This window comes from Protopterus annectens, chromosome 4.part0 (genome assembly GCF_019279795.1).
Source record: "Protopterus annectens isolate FY-2018-M chromosome 4.part0, PAN1.0, whole genome shotgun sequence".
NCBI lineage: Eukaryota > Metazoa > Chordata > Ceratodontiformes > Protopteridae > Protopterus > Protopterus annectens.
In genome coordinates, this window is record NC_056733.1 from 676,261,228 (window position 1) to 676,285,511 (window position 24,284).

The 24,284-nt window shown below is 39.9% G+C and overlaps 1 protein-coding gene across 1 annotated transcript in view; it reads left to right on the forward strand.

Annotated features, from left to right (window-relative positions):
• ANAPC7 (anaphase promoting complex subunit 7) overlaps positions 1 to 24,284 on the forward strand; it is a 1,515,510-nt gene that overhangs the window by 1,484,850 nt on the left and 6,376 nt on the right. The window lies entirely within an intron of this gene.

Here is a 24,284-nt window from a genome sequence, read left to right on the forward strand (position 1 = left end):
TGTATTTAGAACCACTGGCAAAGAAAATAAGGGACTTGGAAATTCAAGATGGTAATGAAGAAAAGGCTTTATTTGCAGATATAATAAGTCTTTTTTGGATATAAAATTAATGAAGGTAGAACAAAGGCTAAAGCTGTAAATTACATACCCACAAACAAATTGCTTCAGCAATACCCATATTTATGATGACACAATAAGATAGAGTATTTGGGAGTATAGGTTAAAAAGGCTTCTGTTATGGCAGCTAAGGATATCTGGAAAGAGACTAAAGAAAAGATGATACAAAAACTGAGAATCTGGAAGCTTCTGTTATGGATAACAAATAGCGTGATACAAGCTGTGAAAATGTTTTAGTCTCTTTACTTTTATATATGGGTCAGACATATTTTTTATCAGCCGAAGAAGTTGTGGACAATAATTAATAAAACATTGAAAGAATTTATCTGGGGGGGAGAGGGCAAGAGTTAAGTGGGATAAGCTGATCTTTTCATTAGAACAAGGTGTGGTTTACAATTACCTGATTTGAAGGGATGTATTAGTTACACGTGATGGTCGTGCCCTGGCCCAGCAATCAAGGAGCCTCAATCCTCACCACTAACACCAGGGAGGTCGTCGCATATATGAGGAAAGGATAACAAATACACACAGTAAAGTACAATTTCCCTTAAGTGCACACAGATATCACAGTCAGTCTGGGGCTGGTTTCTCCCTTGCTCTCCAGGTCCCCAATAAAACTCCCCACTGTCACAGCTATAGGGACCAAATCTCAGCCTAGCTGGCAAGCTAACCTCCAGTCCCCTCTCTGTCCCACCAGTCCTCCGTGTCCCTGCCCAGGTAGCTGACCCACCACACACACTTTGAGGTAAGTATTTATACAACTTCACAGACACTCCTGGGAAAGGCTGACACAGATTCTCCAGCTCTGCCCCTTTACCCAGACTATACGGTAATAATTTCTGCCACCACTAGCTAATACTTATCAGCTACCCAAAGGCCCTTAAAAGAGTGTCTAATTATTACCGTGCAATATTATTTTCCAATTGGTAATGTGACTATTCAGTCTAAGGCTTATTAGAGTGGCTTATTACAATAAACTCTATAAATATGCAATGTATTCTAGAGCTTACCTATCTCTACACAAACCAGCCGCAGGTAAAGGTTTTAAAAATATTTAATAATAAATAATTAAAAACACAAGACAATACTACTGCACCACAGTGATAAGAGTTCAGAGATCACAGAAAGTTAAAACAATACAGTAGGAAAGTTCTGATATAACAGAAAAACACTTGTGTAACTTTCTTCTAAGTTCCTAGCTATCACTACAAGAAAACATACTGCTAAGACACTACTTACGTGAGACAACAGGCAGAGTGCTGATAAGTAGAATATCAAGATTAAAATGCTTGCAGTCTCTCTCTGAACAATAGTTTTTAAACTCACTAACAAACAGCTCTGCTAGGCCCTCCCAAGTTGCATCATTTTGACACTTAGGTTTTCCCAGTATACACATTACATCATTTTGACACTTAGTCTAGAGTTCCCAGGCCAAAAAGGCTACATTATTTAGCAATCTAACACCTGCTCAGGAAACTACAACAATAAAAGACATTTCACATGTACACTCTAGCAATTATTCCTTAAGATAAGACAATAGAAAGAATGTGTTCAGCCAGCCACTTCAGAAACACTAGATAATTTTAACTTCAAAGAACATTTGAAATGCTTAGCTTAGTTTTCCAGCAGATGGCAATGTTGCAACAATCTTGAAGTTCACATTTTACAGTGTTTTCTTTCATTTAAGAACAGAAGCCTGTATTTTACATTTATATATACAAATGATAGAATTATGTATCAAATTCTATTTGACTAGGCTGGCAGCCTTCACCCATCTTCCCCCAGTCTTCACAACACAACTAAGGCTTGTATGTATAATACAAGCAGATTATTATAATTAAAAATGGAATGGGATAATGAGGAACAGCGGGGAATTCAAGAAATAAGGAGAAAGTTGGATTTTGAAAAAAGATCCTTAAGGTGATTAGTAACAACCATACGGAAGCCAACACAAGGATACAGAAAGGAGATGTTGCCAGTGTGGATGACGGCAGGTAAGGGTACAGAAAATAGGTAAGAGGAGGGCTAGAATTTACTGGTGAAATCCGGCAAAAAATCCAAAATATGAAGAGCAAATAACTAAAGAGGGAAAGGTAACACAGTAAGATGAGGCCCAGAAGACATTTGGACTGCAGGCTACAGATGATCGTCGCTACCAGGGATTGATATCAGAGTATATGCAAAAAAGAAAGCGATAGGGAATCCTAAGCAAAAGACCTGATCTGGTAGAGTTTTTAGATGAATCTAGAACAGAAGATGCTGTTAAAAAGGGATAATTACGTATACCATATAAAATATTGTACAATACCTGTAAGAATGAATTGGAAGACCCTACGATTAAGAAAAGAGAATCGGAAAAGCAATTTACAAGGGAACATTGGGAGAATCTATGTTTGGCTCCCAAGTATGCAACAAAGTCCAGAAGGTTTAGAATTTTTGCTTGAAAGTGCTTGCATAGGTATTTCTGTACTCCAAGCAGACTTCAAAGATTTTTTTTTTTAATGTAGATAGCAAACGGAGGCGTGATGGGAAAGAAAGAGGCAACTGGGAACATACATTTTGGGAGTGTAATGAGTTGTCAGATTTCAAAAAATTCTTTTAAGTGTACTCTGTCTGAAATCTTGCATGAGAAAATGGCTTTAAGGAAATTATTCTTTTGAGCTGGGACACAGGATCTGAATTGCATAGACATAGTAAGGCCTTGTTAGGTTTAATTATGTTGGCTGCAAAAAAAAGAAGTTGCTAAGAAATGGAAATCAAAGTCTAAGCCAACTTTATTTGAAGTACTTAATGTTATAGAAGAAGTAAAAAAGATAAAAAGAACTGGAAGAGGGATCTTTAGATAGGAGCAAATTACATATAAATAAATGGAAGTTGTGGAAACAATACTTGCAGAATAATGTTCAAGAGGAGGAGTGAGTTTTAAGGGAAGGCAGGAACTGAGGAAATTAGGTAATGCTGGACTGATGTTATAAAGAAATAAAAGATCTGTGATGTATAATGTATTTAAAAGGGAAAATGTTAATATGTTTTTAGTGATAATTTAATAAAGGTAAGTTTAAAAAAAATCACTAGCATACTGCCCACCAAGAGCTCTTTAATTTTTTTTTTTATTTCTTCTAGTCTCTTGCCACTCTTCAGACTCGTTTTCACTTGAGTTATATACTCTCTTCTTAGTGTCTTTGCTGATTATTATTCAAAGTATAATATGCTTTGTGGCTGTACTGGTTCTGTGCGGTTGCTATTAGCCAGAGTTACTCTGTTTACTTTCTGCTATCAGTTATGATATTATCCATATTCAGCTGAGCTACAGTGTCTTGCTAAATACCATCTATTACTGCTGTGTACTCATCAGGTGTAAGCATTTTATCAGACTCAGCAGTGATAAGTGAAGTATGACCGTCATTGTCGGTAATAATTTCAATTTCTGAATTAATATCCATTGTAGGTATTTCATTGTTTAACACCAGGCTATTATTGCCTGTCACATCTTTCTCTTTAACATAAAAAACCTTTGTATCTGATGTCCTTTTCATTCATTCCTCAACTGTTGGGTTCGGATCAGACACTCTGATCTGACTTAGCAGCTTCTACCAGATCATTGGATCCAGAACTGTCAAGCTGATCCCTTTACCCATAATGCCCTGCCAACCTAACATATCTCAGATCTCTTTTGCCACTATTCAACCTCAGACGCAGATCCTATTGCCCTCGAGCTTTGGAGTTTTATTTAGCCATTTGTCACGAGTTTTTGTCTCAGATTTTTTCTGTTACATTTTTCTAATTCTCCTACCTCCCGGCCTTAGTCTTTTAGTTAATTTCTGTTTTCCTTTTAGCTACTATTTGTCAGTACTTACTTGTAGTACCATCGTTGGTACTCTCTGCCTTGTGAGTACTCATTTGAGTATTCTGTTTCTACTGTCCACTATTGGTAGTTGCTTTCATTTGCTAACTTATTTCCCTTTTTTCCTTCGCCTAAAAATAAAAAAAAGTTTTTCTCTCTTTAGTGTTTTTTTAGGTTTTTCTCAACTGGACAGCAATTGCTGGCAAGCCAACTGGATTTAAAAAGTGTGTTACCTGTGAACATAAGCTTCCAAACTAATATGCCAACAGGCAATGCGTGTATAATATAGGCCTCACCCACTTGTTGTGGATTGTTGAAATTGCTGTGGATTTAACTCCAGAGCCTTAACTGATCGGAGGAATAAATTAGTCTTGAGATGCCTTCTTCCTTATTCCTCCTCTTCTTCAGTTGCTGCAGCTCAACCCCCTACCAAAAAACCTGACAAGGGTAAGTCAGAGTCAGCTACCAAGGAAAAGGAGTTCCATGTAGGTCTGCGATCTATTCTTCCTCGTCGACTCCTTCATTGGAGCCGCCTCCTAAGATGCATAAGAAGTCAGATCCATCTGTTTCAAAACCTAGATCTCCAGGATCTATACTCCTCCACTCTTATCAGATCCAGTTTCTTCATGGCTCCTGTGACGCCCGTACCCTGGCCTAGCAATCAAGGAGCCTCAATCCTCGCCACTAACACCAGTGAGGGGTGTCCATATAGGGAAAGGATAATAAATACACACACAGTAAAGTACAATTTCCCTTAAGAGCACACAGAGATCACAGTCAGTCTGGGGCTGGTCTCTCCCGGTCCAAAATAAGACTCCCTACAGGCACAGCTACAGGGTCCAGATCTCAGCCTAGTGGGCAAGCTAAAACCTCTCTGTCCAACCAGTGCTTCATGTCCCTGCCCAAGTAACTGAAACACACATACTTTGAGATAAAAGTTATATACAGCCACACAGACACTACTGTCGAAGGCTGGCACAGGTTCTCCAGCTGTGCCTCTTTTCTGCCCAGTCTAAAAGGTAGTACCAGCTGCCACCACCCACTAATATCAGCTACTCAAAGGCCCTTCTGAAAGGGTGTCCAATTATTACTGTGCAATATTATTATCCAAATGGTAAGTGTGACTGAACAGTCGAGGCTTATTAGAGTGACTTGATACAATATCACTATATACATGCAATTTACTCTAGAGCTTAAATGATCTCTACACAAAACAGCCACAGTTGAAAGGCTTAAAAATATTTAATAATAAATAATAAAAACACAAGTCAATACTTCTTACTACACAGTGCTAGTCAAGAGTTCAGAGATCACAGAGAAATACTTAAAATAATGCAGTAGAAAAGTTCTAACATCAACACAGAAAAACACTTAGTCTAATCTTCCTAATTCCTAGCTATTTGTAAGAGAAAACACAGTTCTAGAATCCTACTTACATACAGAGCAAGACTGTGCTGGTGATGTTGGATGTTCTCGAGACAAATGCTCAGAGCTCTCTGATTCTCTCTCTTTAAATTGATAACACAGAGCTGCTTCACATGACATCATTCTTCACACTTTTCTGGTGTTCCCAGGCTAACAGAAGCTACATTTACATTATTTATACCTGGTCAGAAACCAGAGCAATAAAGGACATTTATACATGCAAATTCTAGCCATTAACTCTTGTCTTAAAACAATAGGCAGGATGCCTCTCTCTAGACATATCGGCTCCGAATTTTGACATCAAAGACAGTCATAAAATGCTTGACTTAGCTTTCTTACAGCAGAGTGCACCGTTACATTTTTGCAGTTCAATATCCAATGCAGTCTTTTCACATTTAAGAGAGCAAGCCTGCGGCTTACATTAATATTTACAAATGACAGGATTATCTATAAAATTCTATCTGGCTAGGCTGGCAGCCTTCACCTATCTTCACAGTTCCCTTCTTTCCTGGAGGGATCTCCATTTAGGTACTCCAGACCTTCATCCACCACGTCATCTCTTAGATCTTCCTGAAGCTCATCAGAAACTGATGTGAATAAGATGATGAAGTTTCTCAGAGCATAGATCCAGATGGGAAAGCTCCCGGCTTTGACTCCCACTAGATCGTGAGCTGTCCATTGTCCACTTTCCCCTTGGTATCATCTTCTCAGATTCCACCAACTGTTCTCCTTTACCATCAACCTCTGTATCCCCTAGGTGTTCTGCCTTTGAGGTTGTGGAGAGGACTTTCTCTTTGTCTAGAGAAGGAACATCCCTGCTCCCCTCAGGTCAGACCACTTTGCCTTACCTGTTTCTATGCTATGAGCTTCGTCCATCCACTCCACTGGGACAGACAGCCCAAACTAGTTTTCAGTGGGTGTATCAGGACATTGTCATCACCTCTGATACGTCCCCAAAGCACTTCACTTAGGAAGTCCCTCAGAAGAAAACATAAGAGGAGGCATATAGATTTCCCCACGGGAACCTGTCATGGAGGACACAGATTTTGATGAAAGGGAGGAGTCCCTCAGATCTCCACTTGAAGTTTACCTTGGAGACATTCTGGATCTCCTGAAACAAAAAGGTGATTGGTACTCCAACACCCCCTCCCAAGAGGAATTGGTGTTCCTGGAGGCTTTCTGATCTGGCCCATCTACTACTTGGGTGATCCCTCCCTGGCCAATGAACTTATAAATCTTGTTTCTTGACAGGCATGGAAGGAGCTGGATATGGCAGAGTCAATGCCAAAAAGACCATACAAAATTCTAGCCCCCAACCCCCCCACCACCACCACCACGGACTGGGCACACTGGCGCAAGGGAGTCCTGGTCAATACCATGGTTGTGGCTGCAGCCACTAGGAAAGAACTGGCAGGACAGAATTCCTCTGTCCACCCCCCTACCAGAAACTCCAGGGCATTGGATAGATTTGGAAAGCATTTGTACACGTCCACTACCTTTGCCCTCAAGTCGCTAAACTACCCAGCACACTTTACAAGGCTGTAAAGAGATCTAACCAAGGGGCTTGCCAAATCTTTTTATGGATACGTCTGCCAAGGATGAAAATAAGATCTCCTCGTAACTGGCCACCCTCCAGTCTGTTTCAAATGCATCCATGAGGTTGATCTTCCATGCAGTGGAGGGTACCTCACAGGTGATGGGTTCAGTTGTAGTCATTGGGAGACATGCCTGGATGTGAATGCATGATTTTGCAGAGCCCTATAAATCTTCATTCATCAATGCCCTTTTTGGTGGATCTTTCTTGTTCTGCCCCAAGGTAAAAGACAGGCTCTCCAGATATGAGCATGAGGGAAATACCCTGTCTGCCGTGGGTGTACATTTTTCAAATCCTCAAAGACATTTCTGTAGGAATCAATGAGGAGGTAGAAAAATGTGGTTTAGAAAGCCCCAGGGTCCATTAAAAGACTCAAGTGAAGATAGTTCCCCAAGAGGCAGAGGGGGGGGGGGTCGAATGGAAGATGCTGCCCTCATGGCAGAGGTGGCCCGTAGAACCGGGACTTAAGAATTCCTTCTCAGATAAGCCCTATCAGCACTCCTGAAAGGGGGCCCATCTGTTCCCCTCTGGAGGCAGTTGGGAGATTTTTCTCTCTGTATGTGAAAGCATGGCTATAGCAAAAGCTTTCTGAGTACAGAGAATTCTATCCAGGGGTTATATTATACCATTTTCCCTGACTACCCCTACCAATGTGAAAAAGATCCCAGATGTTCCACCCAGTCACTGGGAGGCAGCAACTCTAGAAATTAAAAAGTTACTAGAAAAAAAGTAATCTAGTATGTCCCCTCAAACCAGAGGTGTACTTAAAATTCTTCTTGGTGCCAAAAAAGACAGGGAACTTGAGACCAATTCTGGATCTCAGCAAATTAAATCAGTCTGTACTGTAGTCAAAGTTTTGAATGGTCACATTTTAGTCCGTTTTGCTTCTCCTGTGAAAGAACAATTAGATGTGCTCAGTAGATCTTCAAGATGCATGCTATCACATCAAAATGAACAGCCGCTCCAGAAGATACTTGCACTTCCAGCTGAGAGACCGTCATTACCAGTTCAGAGCACTGCCCTTTGATCTCACCACAGCCCCCAGTGTGTTCACCAAATGCAGGGCAGTGGTAGCAGCTCACTTGAGACTACTGGGATTCTTAGTGTTTCCATACCAAGATGACTGGCTCCTAACTGCCCCAACCAGGTATCAGCTTCTACAGGCAAGGGACTACTCTAGTTGTGCATCTGTCTAGGAGTCACGGTCAATTACAGCAAATCACAACTCATGGCTACCCAGAGTATGGAGTTCATGGGTGCTTTCCTGGACACAGTCAGGTAGCCTCTCTTCCTCTACTCAAATACAGACACTGAGATCCCAAGGCAAGAAAGTGATACAAAATTCTTCTCCTCTTCTGGTTCAATTAATTTTACAAGCACTGGGATCCATGGCAGTGACTATCATCCTCGCTCCTCTGGCCAGATATCACATGCGAATTCTTCAGTGGACACTTTCAGCCCGGTAGTTCATTCAACATCCTTCAAGTTCCAGTCAGGCTTACACAAGCGTGCAAAAGATATCTTTTTTGGTGGATTCATTCAAATGAGCTTTCCCAAGGCCATTCATTTGTTTTTCCCCAACCAACGGCCACTGTGACCAGCAGGATCTTTGCCCTGATCCCTCCAACAGGGAGTCACCAAGAGATGTTCCAGTTCACAACTAGCCCTTCAGTCTCCTTTACGCTTACACTGGTGCTGAAAATACATTCTGAATTTTTCCTAGAATTCTTCCTTAATATTAAACTTTTCCTGTGGTGTTTCAGCAATAAGCCACATTATTATGCCATGCATGTACCATTCAACTGGATAACCAGTTTCACACAAATATGCACAAACCTAGATAACCTTTTAAGCACAAGAGCTCAGAGGAAGTCATTAATATCCAACTGGAAGTTAGACAACCTAGTAAAAGAACTTGTTTAGCCAAGTAGAAGTTTTTTTCTTTGAAGTACATTTCTAATGACATGTGTCTGAAGTAGTAGTTTAGCACTTCAAGACCTGTAGTACCTAGGAGTGCTTTTTTTTTCTTCAAAGGGTCTGTCACCCCTCAGTTAAAATGCTCATTTCTGCCATATTTGTGTACCTCCCTGTGGAGCCTGAACACATTGCATGGTGAGGCAATTCTTAAAGGAGTTAATTTATCTAAAACAACTCAAAGAATACTGGTGACTCGTCCATTACAACTTGAATATTGTTATCCAGATGTTAACAGCTCTGAGTCCAGTGTTTCTGTGCATTTGGATCCTCTGACTTGGAAAACTCTCTTTTTGGTGACTTTGGCTTAATCCAAAAGTGTGTCAAAACTACAAACCCTTGAACATGGAGCCCTCTACAGGTTTCCATAAAGACAGGGTCAGCCTGTCTTTTTATGCTCAAAGTAACTTCTGAGCTAACTTTTAACGAAGGCAGTCCAGCAATGTAGAGATCAAAAAGGTAAAGGCAAAGCTTGATTTTTTTTCCCATCATTCTCTGCCACAGGGCTGAGGGTCCTCCTTTAGGTTTTGATCCCTTGAGTATTTTTAAACATCTTTATTAATTATCACTTAAGACACGGGCAAACATACGTTAGCATAAAATGAAAGAAAATAAACCACGTTAACATTTTCCTTTTACATGCATTATACATAGCATATTTTTTTCTTTGACTGTCTTCAGTACAACACTACATAATTTGCTTAATTCCTTCTTTTCCTTAAACCTCACTCCTCCTCCTCCTTTTGAACATTATTCTGCATGTACACAGTTTTCTTTTATTTCTATGAAATGTATTCCTTCCCTTTTCTAAACATTCCTCTTAGTTTTTTTTATCATTTATAATATTCAGTACTTCAAATATAGATGGTTTAGACTTTGATTTTCATCCTCTAGTAATTGCTTTTTTGATGGCCGACAGAATTATACTTAACAAGCTCTTACTATGTCTGGGCAATTTAGATCCTGTGTCCCAGCTCAAAACAATCATTTCCTTAGTTACAGCCATTTGCTCACCCAATATTTCTGACAGTGTACACTTTATTTTTGAAACCTCCCAACTCATTACACTACCAAAACATATGTTCCCAGTTACCTCTTTCTTTCCCTTCATATCTCCAACATTTGCTATCTACCTGATGAAAAATTCTTTGAAGTCTGCTTGGGGTATAAAAATACTTAGGCAAATATTCCAAGCAAAAATCCTAAACCTCTTGGACTTTGTTATATACTTGGGGGGCTGTATGTATGTCCTGTCATTGTTACCTTGTAAATTCCTTTTCCAATCTCTCTCTCCCCAATCTTTCACTTAGGATTCTTCTATCCCTTTCTCTTTGCCTATTGTCTGATATCAGTCCTTGGTAGGGAAGGTGGTCTCTAGCCTGCTCTTCAAACGTCGTCTTAGTCTCATCCCACTCTGTTACCTTTCCCTCTCTAGTTATTTGCTCCCAGTGCCTTGCTTCTTTTGCCAGTTTTCTTTCTCCCCATTTTATTATTTTTCAAGTTTGAATTATAATTTTATGTATATGTGTATATATGGGTCTACTTCTTTTGACCTAACTCCCATTTGCCTGACACCCATTTGCCTGAGACCAAATGACTGAAATTTCATTTGCCCGACACTACATTTGACTGACAAGTATTATTAGCAAGAAAATGGAATATGCCCCCTTCCCCACTGTAGTGCGACCCTGGAGTTAGAATATATAGTTGGGGGGGTTCATTTCATATGATATTGTTAACTTTTGATGTAATATTGCTTAGTAAAAGAAAAGTAAGTGGGGGGCTGTGCCCCCCACCCCCCCTAACTATATATTCTAACTCCAGGGTCGCATTACAGTGGGGAAGGGGGCACATTCCATTTTCTTGCTAATAATACTTGTCAGTCAAATGAAGTGTCGGGCAAATGAAGTGTCAGGCAAATGAAATTTCAGTCAAATGGGGTCAGGCAAATGAGTGTCAGGCAAATGAAAGTTAGGTCAAAAGAAGTAGACCCGTGTGTGTGTGTGTGTGTGTATATATATATATATATATATATATATATATATATATATGTTTAATTTCACATTTCTGAAAATCACTCTGTCGAGTGATGACTTAATTGGGAAAAAAAAGTACTGAAAATAAAAACATTGAAGCACATTAATGAAAATGGTAATGTTGATTCATCCATATTCGGCATTGTTGGCATTAACCCAATGTAACTTGCAGTCCAGTGATTTCCAACCAACATTTTGCAGGGGGCAACCCCCTGCACCCCCACACCCCCTGCTACTTGTATATACAAACTCCGAGATCACACTACATTTCCCGATCCCTACTGTAGTGCAGTCTCCAAGCAGAATGTCAGCCTTACAACAGTGAATGCACACTAGCATTCACTGTTATGGATTCTACCATTTTCATTTTGGCGGTACAAGAACTGGAAAACAGTCTTTGGACCATCCCAGTTCAAGTAACTGCCGTTCGAAAATGTGATTGAAAACCGTATGTGTATGTGTATATATGATCCTTAACTGTGTAACTCTAAAATGTCAGCATTTTATTAATTAGTGTCGACAACTTCTCCTCTTGATAAAAATGTGCCTCACCCATATGTAAAACTGACTGGACTAAAAACATTTTCACTGCCTGTATCTTACTATCCATATCCATAAAGAAAAGCTTCCAGTTTTTGTATTATCGTTTTAGTCTCATCTTACATATCTTTAGATGTAATAACAGAAGACTATAATCAAACTCCTGTATACTTGATTTTATCTGCCACCGTAAATATGGATATTGCTGAATCAGTTTGTGTGTGGTACATAATTTATGTCTGTAACCTTTGTTTTGCCTTCATTCATTTTATATGCTGAAAAGACTTAAGGTGTTCCACAATACTGAGATGTCCTTTTCTGGATTTTTCAGGTATAAAATAATGTCATCTGCAGATAGGATTACCACCTTTTCAGATCCCCAAAGTGGGACATTTTTTATAGAAATGTGAGATTTTGCAGGATAAAACATACCCCCGGCCAGTACAAAGGACAGAACTTCACTTTTTTGCCAAAATAAAAGCTTATTTTGTAGCATTTGAATTGCTTATGGTATTTCATATAATAGTTATGTGTTTCAGATACAAAATAAGTGTTTTTTGTAACTATTAAAGAAAACTTAAGAAATATATTTTGTCTTAAAATCTCAGGACATTTGCCATTTTTTAGGTTTTGTCGCAGGACGCAACTGTTCAAAGTGGGACTGTCCCTCGCAAAGAGGGACAGGTGGTAACCCTATCTGCAGATAAAGCTAACTTTTTTGATGCATTTATATTACATTATCAACTGATGAAAAGAGCGAACGTTCTTTCATCAAACCGATAATGTCTAAAGTCCTAAACAGCAAAGACACGGAACAGTGAATTTTTTCCCAGGGAAAAAATTTGCTGTTCTGCAAAAAAAAAGAACACCTTAAAACACAAAACGAGTGGGGGCTGTGCCGCCACACCTCCCCTGCTTAAATATGCCAACTCCGAGATCACACCATAGTGGAGGAAATGACAAAGTCCCGAAGACATGGCCCACCGTTTTTTTTCCCTGGGGAAAAAAACAATGTTCCGTGTCTTCGCTATTTAGGTCTTTCGACATTATCGGTTCAATAAAAGAGCGTTCGCTCTTTCCATCAGCCCATAATGTAATATAGACCCTTTTTGATTACCATACCAGTTATATCCTTAGATTTCGGAGTCCCTTATTTTTTTATAAAGCAAGTAACAAAGGTGAAAGAGGACACCCCTGCATGGTTCCTCTGTTCAAATACAGCTTATCAGAGAGGAACTGTCGCACATTAATTCTTGACTCCAATTTTTCATATATCATCCTAATTGACCTTATTATTGTATTAGGGAATGCAAATTTTTCCATTGCCCTCCTCATAAAATTCCAGGTTACTATGTCAAATGCTTTCTCTGCATCAAAACTTGCCTATAACTACAGTATTTTCTTTCATTCTTCTTCCCTCTAAATCATCATTTTTCTGTTGATGTCAGATGTTTGCCTCCTCTCCAAAAAAACACATTGATCCATATCTATCAATTTTGGCAACGCCTTCACCATTCTTTTATCTAATATTGATATAAACACTTTGCAGTCAAGGTTTAAAATTGAAATGGATATGTATGAAGCTGGGCCTGATGGGTCTTTACTGTCTTTTGGATAATACAGACACCACAGCTTCTTTTACAAGATGTTGGCACTTCCCTTCCTTTAAATCTTCTAGATATTTTATCACTTTATTCCCTCCTAACTTCACAGGAATACCATCTGTTCCTGGAGGATTTCCTGCAGATTATTATACAGGGCAGATGTTCTTCGTGTTTCACTGTTGCAGTCATTACATTTGGGTAATCTGCTGGCAGGTTGCCCTCAGTTGGCCTGAATTTCAAAGTCTTGGGTCCTGCGTCTGTTGCTGTCTCCTCTTCCATGACGTCAGGTAATCAAGGGTATAAAACAAGCAGCCAACGCCATTTCCTTTTTAGTCTTTCTTGCCGCGCATTTCGCAAGTGCCGGTCAGCCGACTCCTGAAATATTCGAATTTGAGTTTCAGAACCGAAGTCTTCACTAAAGCTAAGTACCCCGTTGGGGAAACTTTTTTCTTGCTCCATACCGATGTCAGAAAAAGTTAATAATTGTATTACTTGTGGGAAGCAAATACCTCATAAGGATTTCCATTTATACTGTATTCCTTGCCCAGGCCCTGATCACAACGTGCCTGGCTATCGGTTTTGTGCTAGATTTAACCAACGCACTATTAAGCGTCTGTATATTTTTGCCTCAAAGTATTTTGGAAACAGATTTAATTACCTAGAAATGTCGTCGGATAGCAATCCGACTACAGGAGTACATAAAAAATGCAAAGAAATGGACAGAGAGAGACAATCGAGGTCCAAAACCGACGAAGCTTCTCCTAAGCCAGTCGCCGGTTCGCCGGTACTCAGTGAGGCGCTTTCGCAGCCCCTGATACCCGCTACTTTAGAGTCGCAGGCCCCTACCGACACCCATGTGGAGTCCGGCATGCCGCGAGATACTCAAAGTATTGGACCCACGGATGTATCTCCCTCGGATGGGTCTGGAGCCACTGAGCAGGTACCAGCTTCTGAGGGTGTATTCAGGCCTCAACATCTTTATATCAAACCGACGACAGCTGCAAAACCAAAGACAAAAGCAACTTCTAAAACTAAAAAAACGATGCATGAGCACGTGCACAGGCCTCTATGCCTAAAAAACAGATGATCAAAATGGCTGAAGACCTTATTACCTTGATCAGGGGTTCCCATCCCCCTCCAGATAAGAGGCCTAGGCAAGACACTGATTATGAATCTTCAGATCAGGTTTCTATTTTCTTCTGATTTCTCTTCTGATCAGGAATTATCTATACCTCCCTATGAGGATTCTGATGCAGAGGAGTCTATACCATCTGCATCACCTCGTGAGGATTATTCATTTGGAGAAACCTTGCATACTTTGAGGGAGCATTTCCACTGGGAGAGTCAAGATTTCTCAAAATCAAAAAAGAGGCTCAGGGATTTTCCTCCTTCTCCCTCAGCACAGGCCTTTAGCCATACCCCCTGTTTTAGACATTGTGGATGATGTGTTTTCGGAGTCAAGTTTGACACCTGACTCCTTACCTCCGGCCTCCAGCAAGCCTGACGGATATTACAGGGTCCCTGACTCTCACAAATTTTTATTTAGAAACCCTGCTGCTGACCCTGAAACTATTTCACAGGGTCCAAAGGGAGTTAAGGCCTCAACAACAAAAAATCCTACTACCCTGACAGAGATTCAAGGGCACTGGATAGATGGGGAAAAAAGGTTTATACATCTGCAACCTTGGCAATTAGGGCCTTAAACTGCCAGTTTCATATGCTCAAGTATCAACAACATGTTATGGGATTGCTGAAACAGAAAATGATGTTGATTTCTGAATGTGCAGTAAATAAAGAATTGCAGGAATTATTGCATGCAGCTGAACAGGTTGGAAAGTTTTGTTTGCAATGTGGTTTTGATTCCCTAGAGGCCTCCTGCAGGGCCGCAGTTACTGGCTCTGTTATTAGGAGGCATGCTTGTCTAAAGGAACAAAATTTGCCTGATCATGTTGAAGCTAAATTACTAGACGCACCTTTACAGCATAATACTCTGTTTGGTATTAAGGCAGAAGAGGTTTTAAAGAAAATGGAAGATAAAGCTAAGTCTATGCAAACTGTAAAATACTTCTTACAAGTGCAGCCACCAAGAGTCAGTAGACACTGGCCTACAAAAAACTGGTCCTTTCCTGTGTCAGACAGAGCTCAAAGAGGCAAATCCAGACGTCCTAAGGGTTCCAGATACCAGGCTCAAGATTCGTACAGTTCAAAGCAATGGGGCGCTTGTACCCCCAAAGCTGGAGGAGATAAAGCGCAAACCTACAGAAAACAGTCCCAATGACTTCCCTCTGCCTTCACCAAGCACTTATCTTTTGGCAGCGCCCTTAGGGCGAAAATTAGCACTTTTTTCTCAAAATTGCCAGTTAATAACCCAGGACAAGTGGGTGCTAAACATAGTATCACAGGGATACAGATTCCATTTCCATACTCTGCCAATGGCAAACGGTTGGCCAGATCTGCCAAAAAAATCAATGGGCAGAGGCACAGAAACAGGTTACGTCCCTCATGGATATGGGGGCCATTCAGCCAGTACCAGAACAGGAAAAAGGACAAGGTTTTTACTCAAGACTGTTCTTGGTACCCAGAAAGGACAAGGCCTGGAGGCCAATACTGGATTTATCGATTTTGAACACATACCTGGACATTCCAAAATTCAGAATGCTGACTTTACCCATGCTGGGCAAGAATGCTTGGCTGGTGACATTAGACCTAAAAGAGGCATACCTGCATGTCCCAATAAGGCAGTCGTGCAGAAGATACCTCAGATTCAAGGCTGGATTAATGCATTAACAATTCTCTGTACTGCCCTTTGGCTTATCTACTGCGCCCAGGGTCTTTACAATGTGCCTGGCACCAGTAATTGCATTTTGCAGACAAAGAAGTATTCAAATATATCCTTACTTGGACTGTCTCATTCAAGCAGAGAACAAGGACATTCTTGTACAACACCTGGCGTTTGTGAAAAGGCTTCTAACATGAATAGGGTACACAATAAATGAAAAGAAATCACAACTGGTACCCTCTCAAAAGATAACATTTCTGGGTGCAAGCTTGCATACAACTGCCCAGATGGCTTACCTCACGCCAGACAAGCAAAGGCAACTGACTACTTACTTCAAACTGATGGCAACAAAAACCCAGTTATCTGCAAGACAAATTCTGCAGGCTTTGGGCTTCATGGCATCCTGCATCCTACTGATTCCATATGCAAGACTGCATATGAGGAAACTTCAGTGGTACCTAAAAAGTTTATGGAGTCAACATTGTCACAGTCTGGAAACAATGATTCCTCTCATCCTCTGCCTGCAACAGGAGTTTCTATGGTGGGCAAAGGCATGTCACCAAAACATGGGACGGGCGTTCACTCTACCCCTGCCAGTCAAACCTTAACAACAGACGCATCAGATTATGTCTGGGGAGCCCACATGGCGGGAAGATGCATTCAGGGCATATGGACCCCAAAACAAATGCATCTACATGTCAACCAGAAAGAGATGCTGACAACCTTCAAGGACTTACTTCATCCAGGACAACTGCTGATAAAGACGGACAACACCACGGTCATGTGCTATATAAACAAGCAGGGGGGCACGCACTCATACCCCCTTTGCAGATTAGCCATGGCACTGTGGGACATAGCTTTGACTTACCAAATACATCTAAAAGCTCAATTCCTGCCAGGAAAACAAAATACTCTGGCAGACGATTTAAGCAGAAACCTTATGGATCCTCACGAGTGGAAACTAGATCCACAAGTCTTCAGCATGATAACAGAAAAATGGGGGAGCCCAGACATAGATCTATTTGCCTCCCCTCAAAATTATCAATTGAAAAGATTCTGCACAAGGACTTATCACAGACTAGCATGGAAAGTGGACGCCCTATCCTTCAGTTGGAAAAAACTGTCAGTTTACTCCTTTCCTCCACTGCCTCTTCTTCCCAAGATCCTCCTAAAAGTCAGACAAGAGAAACCAAAGATGATACTAATTGCCCTGGACTGGCCCCACCAATACTGGTACCCAGTCCTAAGGAACTTGTCTCAATACCCAGCTTGGACCTTACCTCAGAGACATCAACAACTGTCCCAGCAAAACAGTCAGATACTGCACAATCAACTCCAGACACTAAACCTGGCAGCATGGCTGATCATGTAGTTATACAAACAACACCTCTCAGTAAAGCTGTGATGGATGTCATTTTGGAAGCCAGAAGGCCTAGTACTAGAAAATCTTATGCTGATAAATGGAAGAGATTATGTGCTTGGAATCAAGCGCAAGGAACTGATACAGCAGAACCGAATATTCCTCAGATTTTACAATACTTGACTGAGATGCTTGACAAAGGCCTATCTTTCTCATCAATTAAAATCCATGCCTCTGCCATTTCGGCTCATTACAGTACAGAGCCACCATTCTTTTCTCATCCTTTACTAAAGCAGTATCTTAGAGGAGCCAAAAATTTAAGGCCTCCTGGAAGATCGCCAATACCTGCATGGGACCTCAGTTATGTGTTGGAAAAGCTCAACCTGCCTCCATTTGAACCAGCTGCTACTGCTGATATAAAGTTCTTATCATGGAAAACAGCTCTGCTACTAGCAATTTCTTCAGCAAGAAGAGTCTCAGAGCTACAGGCCCTCACGTCTGTGGAGCCTTTTATCATATTTTACCCAGACAAGGGTGTCTCTGAGGACAAATCCAACATTTATGCCTAAGGTGGTTTCCATTGTGGCTCTTAACCAAACTATTCATCTGCCAACCTTTTATCCAAATCCGCAGAACAAGGGGGAGAGAATTCTGCATTCCTTGGACGTACACAAACAGCTAAGATTCTTGAGCAGGACTAAAGCTCTAAGAAAAACTGAGCAATTGCTAGTGACATATGCTGCGGGATCAGAAGGAAAGGCTATTTCAAGGCAGACTATTTCAAAGTGGATAAGCCACTGCATTTGTTTCTGCTACTTACACCATGGTAAACCTGTGCCCAAGGGCATTAGGACTCATTCTACCAGAGCTGCAGCTACTTCAGCAGCCTTTCTCAGAGGAGTACCAACCAAAGACATTCTAGAGACTGCTACTTGGAGTTCTGTTTACACCTTTACAAATTCTGTTTACACCTTTACAAAGCATTACCATTTGCCTCTCTATACGTCCAGGGCAGGCTTTGCCACTGCAGTTCTGCAGGGCCTTATAGCCGCACCTAATGCTGTTTAGCTCCAGCCTCTCAAGCATAGCTTTGGGATTCTACCCAAATGTAATGACTGCAACAGTGAAACACGAAGAACATAGTACAGTTGTGTACATTTACCATAAATGTAGATGTTCAAGTGTATTCACTGTTGCAGTCCAGGTTACCCGCCCGCCATCCCCCTTTCATTCCGGAGTTTATCTTTTCTTCTCTATCTTCTACAACCTGTGTGGTGTATCTGCTTGTAGATGAAGGTAAAATTTATACTGATGCATGTGTGTGTGTGTGTGTGTGTGTGTGTGTATATATATATATATATATATATATATATATTTGCTACCTTTTTGGGGGCACCTGACATCTGATGCAAGAAAAACTAAAAAGAAAATGGCATCGGCTGCTTGTTTTATACCCCTGACAACCTGACGTCATGGAAGAGGAGACAGCAACCGACGCAGGACCCAAGACTTTTGAATTCAGGCCGACTGAGGGCAACCTGCCAGCAGATTACCCAAGTGTAATGACTGCAACAGTGAATACACTCGAACATCTACATTTATGGTAAGTGTACACAACTGTACTTTTTTAATCTCCTCTTCCATCTTAACTGTTAGTTGTTGAGCCTCATTTACCTGTAACCTTGGCATAATTTAGTCTTTTGTAACTATTTCCATTGGTGCTCTTTCTTTATTTTGACATTACTATGCTTTATATCAATATTCATGAAATATCCAAAGTATCGCAATACTTCTTTGGGATCTCTGGTTATTTTCATTGTAATAGGCTTCCTAAGTTTGGTGATGACTCTTTCTTCTTTCTGTTGCCTAATGCATTGTACTAAAAGCTGTGCTCTGGAGTTATCAAAGACTAGTTGCTTAAGATCAATCTTTCTAAACTTGTGCATATTATCCAAATACTCTCTTTAGTTCTCTGCCATTACTTCTTCTCTTGTTTTGTGATATTTCCCCTATTCTGTAGTACTTTATCCTTTGTCAGCCCCTCTAAATAATTCATATCACTTCTTATCTGTATCTGTTTCTTTTTTTTACCCTATTTTTAAACTCCATTTTAATTTTATCCCACTCACTAGCTATCACTTCTGAAGAAATTTTCTATCTTCTTTAATAACTTTCAAACAATTTCCACTACCCTTTGCTTAAATTCTTCTCTAACAGCTGTGGGAAAACATCAGTGCTTCACTTATACTTCATTACCCTGTTTGTTTATCTTAGTTTTTTCGGTGCGTGATCTGAAACAGTTAGTGGATAAGTGTCAAAGCTTTCAGTCAAATGCACATGTCCCTTTGAAATGTAATTTCTATCCAGTCTGGACTAGTTGTTGGACCTGGGGAATAATATATAAATTGTTGCAGTTCCTGGTACTGAATTTGTGCCTGTCATACCAAATATCTTCATTAATTCAAAATTTTACTCTCTCGTCGTACTTGATTCCTAGATCCCCCAATACATCTTCACTATTGCTAATCAAGTTCCAGTCCCCATCTATAAGTAATACTCATTGCTGGAAGTTGATTATTTCTCCCTAAATTTTCTTAAGTTCCATAACAGCACTTTTTGTTGGAATATAAATACATGTCAGAGGAATCACCATCCCTTGCCAATAGCCGCTTACTATCACAAATCTGTCATCTTATTACTTTTTGTTTACCTTTTGTATCAGTATTGGAGCCGCTGTAGCAGTCAGTATTATTACTCCTGTTTTCCTTTGTCCCAAATATTTATTTATTTATTGTTTATCATTTGTTTACCAGGAAAGTCCAACTTGGAACGAAGCCAATTTTCAGTGGAGCCTGGGGAGAAATGCTCCAGACACTTGTCTTCGTAACATTGGAGGAAACCAGAGCACCCAGAGAAAACCCACTTGAATGCAGGGAGGACACACAGACTCCGCATAGAAGGCACTCCAGCCGAGAATCAAACCGGAAAACCTTTTGCTGTGAGGCAACAACTGTACCACTGCACCACTACGCTGTCCAGCTGCATTCTGCTCAGTATCCATCCTGAAGTCCTTTCTTTGTCAAATTTACATGCTCATTTATTTCCAAATGCGCTTCTTGCAGTATTGCTATTTGTGCTCATTTCTTAATGTAATTCAGTACTCTCCTTTTTGTCTACACCTGTAAGGCCACTTACATTCCAAGATGATATTGAGAGCACAGCCATTGTAAGAAAGCGCTATTGTTCCCATATAATGTACGTGACACTTTTTTGTAATGTCTATTTCCAGCTTTTGTCTTGCATACACACACTGTTTTACAGGCTGAGCTTTTATACAGTTTATTTCTTCTCATCTCCATTTGTATCTATGTCACATTTTCATGACTTTTTGTTTTAATAGAGACCCTCAAACAAAAAACTAAATACATTATCAGAACACCCCATCCCCTGTTAAGATGGAACAGACCCACAAAACTATGTACACTTCAAAAAACGAAGTTTAACTCTCCAGATGTGAACAGTTGTCTCAAATCAACAGCTGCACCCATGGAGAATACCTAACCTAAAACTAAGGTTACCCATGCTAACATGCAAGTTATAGCGTATTTTCCCACTTATACTTATTGGTATCTGTTGTGTTCTTCTCTCTATTCCCCTACTAGATGGGAAAGAGATTGTATGCTTTCAGAACACATTAATTTTAGCCCAAATGAAAAATAAAAGAACTGGCCATCTTTAAGGAAAACTAAATTGTTAATTCATCTATTAAATGAATTTAAGTATTGAGGCTGCTCTTATTCACTTCTCATAATTTCCAACTTTGTTTTTCACTGAACTGCTTGCTATTGTATCTTTACATTTTGCATTTCCATCAGCAAATAATGCTGAAAACTCTCAAGGTAATTGCTTGCACCTGCAAACAATCCATGTAAATGTAGTTAGCAATGAGAAGGGGGAAAAGCTAACATTTCTGCAGATGCATGAAGGAGTCTTTATAAATTTCATTCAGAACAGAATGTACAACTGCCTTCAGCTGCATACATCTCTACTCCCACTGAGAACATTTTCTCATGGGGAAAAAAACAAGTAGTATCTTTGCAGAGAGAAAGATCATATCATTTTCATGGCTTACTTTATCTTGTCTTATTTTTCAAGCTTACTTGCTTCCTAAAGCTCTTGTTTATAGCCTGAGCCAAGGGTTTAATTTAGACATCCACCATTGTAAAAATAAGAGAAATTATCTTAATTCTTTATATAGTATAATCAGCACATTAACTTAACCTCATTTTGTCCAGCATTTTTTTCCTCTTGTTATACTGTAAAGCCTATAGTTTTACAACTAAAAAGTACTTGTTTACTTTAATATTTTTAACACATAAAATAGTCACTGAAAAGACCCCTCAGATTTAAAATCCCCCGATACACACTATACAGAACTAATTTATTATACAACATGCAGTTTTATATCATGGAATGTTTTATACAAACACTAGTAAGAACATTTTTTACTTTGGTATTTTTTTCCTTTTAGTGACGTTCAAAACATTAATGATATAATGTGGGGTATAAGTACCTCTCAACTGTACAGATTTTCACAGAATGTCTAGATTTTTGCCTCAAAATTGTGGTCTGCACCTCATAAAGTTTTTGGTTTTCTGACAAATCACTGGGATGATCTAAGGAATGAAATTAGTAAATGTCATACATTTGAGTTCCAGACTTCACATTCTTTAGAAAATGCATTTTAATACACACCGTTATTCTAGCAACTTCCTAAGTTTCTAAGAGTAATATTTAAAATCTGTCCCTATTTTTGGGCCTTTGTATACTATCATGTTGGGCTTTGTCCAGATTTCTTGGGTTAAGAGGTTGAGAGGTATGGGGATATATGCTTTATAATCCACCCTCGAGTTTAACAAAGTTAGCAAGTCAAGTATTTTTCAGCCACTCTCTCTTGCAAAGCCATATTTCACAAATAAGACTAATGCTTTATAGTATCCCATTTATTCACTAATTTGATTGTTGCTGGGTTTCATCCTATTCATCTCCATCTCCCAACACCAGACCCATGGTTCATGCCCAGGCTAATCCTGCCTGGTTCTTGTACTCAACTTCTGTGCTTTTTTTTCTGTGTCTCAAGCATTTTCTTTTGGAACATTGGAAAAGGTTTCACTGGCAAAGTCTCACAATGAGCTTTGTCAGAAGTGTTAGAAGCAGAGTCCCCCTCTATTTGCTGGCTCAATTTTTGTTGGATAAGCTTCAGTTTCTCTTTAGCCTGTTCTGCATCCAAAAATGTATTTGATCATCCAAGAAAAATATTCTGAAAACAGCTGGGTACAGCAGCTTGAATCTTACATCTGTCTCTCGACATTTCATGATTGCTGGGAAAAATGCTTCTCTCTGCCTGGTACACAGTGAATAATCATTTTCAACAAACACTGTGCTGTCTTCAAGTTTTAATACTTTTCCCTTCTGCCACAGTTTTGTCAGAATTGGCTCCTCCTGCCAGCTAGGTTTGGAGAAAAGTCTTGATGTGCCCTTTCAATTAACAAATCCTGCTGTGGAGTACCAGTCCAGTTGCGTATTTGTACTTTCATCAAATGAATACAGTCTGTTCTTTCCAATTTCTCTGATACAGAAGAAAATCTTTTTTTTTTCTTTACATACACTGTCTTCTAACTTGACCATCTTTTGAAACAGTTCTTCTTGAGAAGCCCAATATGCAGCCAGCCTTTTCTTCATTCCATTGTGTGATTTTTGCAGTTTTATCAGTTCATCTGAATAGCTATTTAGCTTTTATTTTTACAGCCTTTTTTAATTTCAGTTGATATATTTATTCAGGGCTTTTTAATCACCTCTGAGTACATTTATTTTTCCCTTTAATTGCTGGAAATCATCTGTTTTACTAAAGCCGAAGCTTGAATTGGTGTTTGGTGAATGTCTGCAGGATTATTTCCAGGCAGTGTTTTTTCTTCACCTTTTCTGTCTGATTTTCTTTCTGGTCCTCTAAGTTTCCTCTTTGGCTGGCATATAGACAGTATTCATACTAGCCAGTAACTAAATTGTATCCAAAAAAGACAATTTCACTGCTGTTATTTCTCAGATTCTGCTTTCACACTGGGAGAGCTGAAGTTAAACTGCTAATCAGTGTGCAGCCATCTTGGAATTTCTTGATCCCATGACTAAGTCCCTATAGTGGTATAGTCTCCATCAAACTTTTGATGTGCTTTCTCTTGAGTCTGTTACAAATTCTCATGATGCCTGCTTCACTTACAAGCTGGCGAGTTCTAGTGTAAGAACTGTGTTTCGTGGGGAAATCTATATCGGTCAGTTGGAGCCAAGTCCTCTCGGCTTTGCTAACTTTGGAGAGAGAGATGCTTTCAGGGCCTCTGCTTTTTTATTAAGACGTCTGTAGAACAACCACTTTGACTTTGGTGTACAGATTCATCAGGCATTGTTTTCTTGATTGCCATTCTGTAAGTCTATCCTCATTTTGGAAAATAATATTTATTTCTGAGCTCTTATGTTTATACAGTCCTTCAGCTTCTTGTATGATGACTTTGGTTTGTGATTCAACCCAACCAAGAAGCCATCAAAAATTGTTCTCTTAGGTGTAACAGAGGTTGCCTCTTCTCTAGAATAGACGTCCTATTCACATTTAGCAGAGCCCTTCTTTGACGATGAATGGGAAATTGCAAATTCACTCCGCAGGTGGCACCCATGTCCCTTATTGACAGGGGCAATCTGTAAAATTGTCAAAATCCCACTTGTCAATCCTAGTTATCTTTTCCCCTAGGGATAGAAGATTTGGTAAAACTGGCTAGGCTTGTAAGGGCCCTTGAGCTGTTAGCCTAGTAGTCTCCTATGAACCTATCAGATGTATTCATACCACTTCATGTGATGTAGGAGAGGGGACACCTTTGGGTCAGAAGTACACTAGTGGATGGTTGTCTCTTCCACCAGCCATAGCTGATCGAGTTTCTGCAAATCCAGCAGGTATGTACTTCTGTA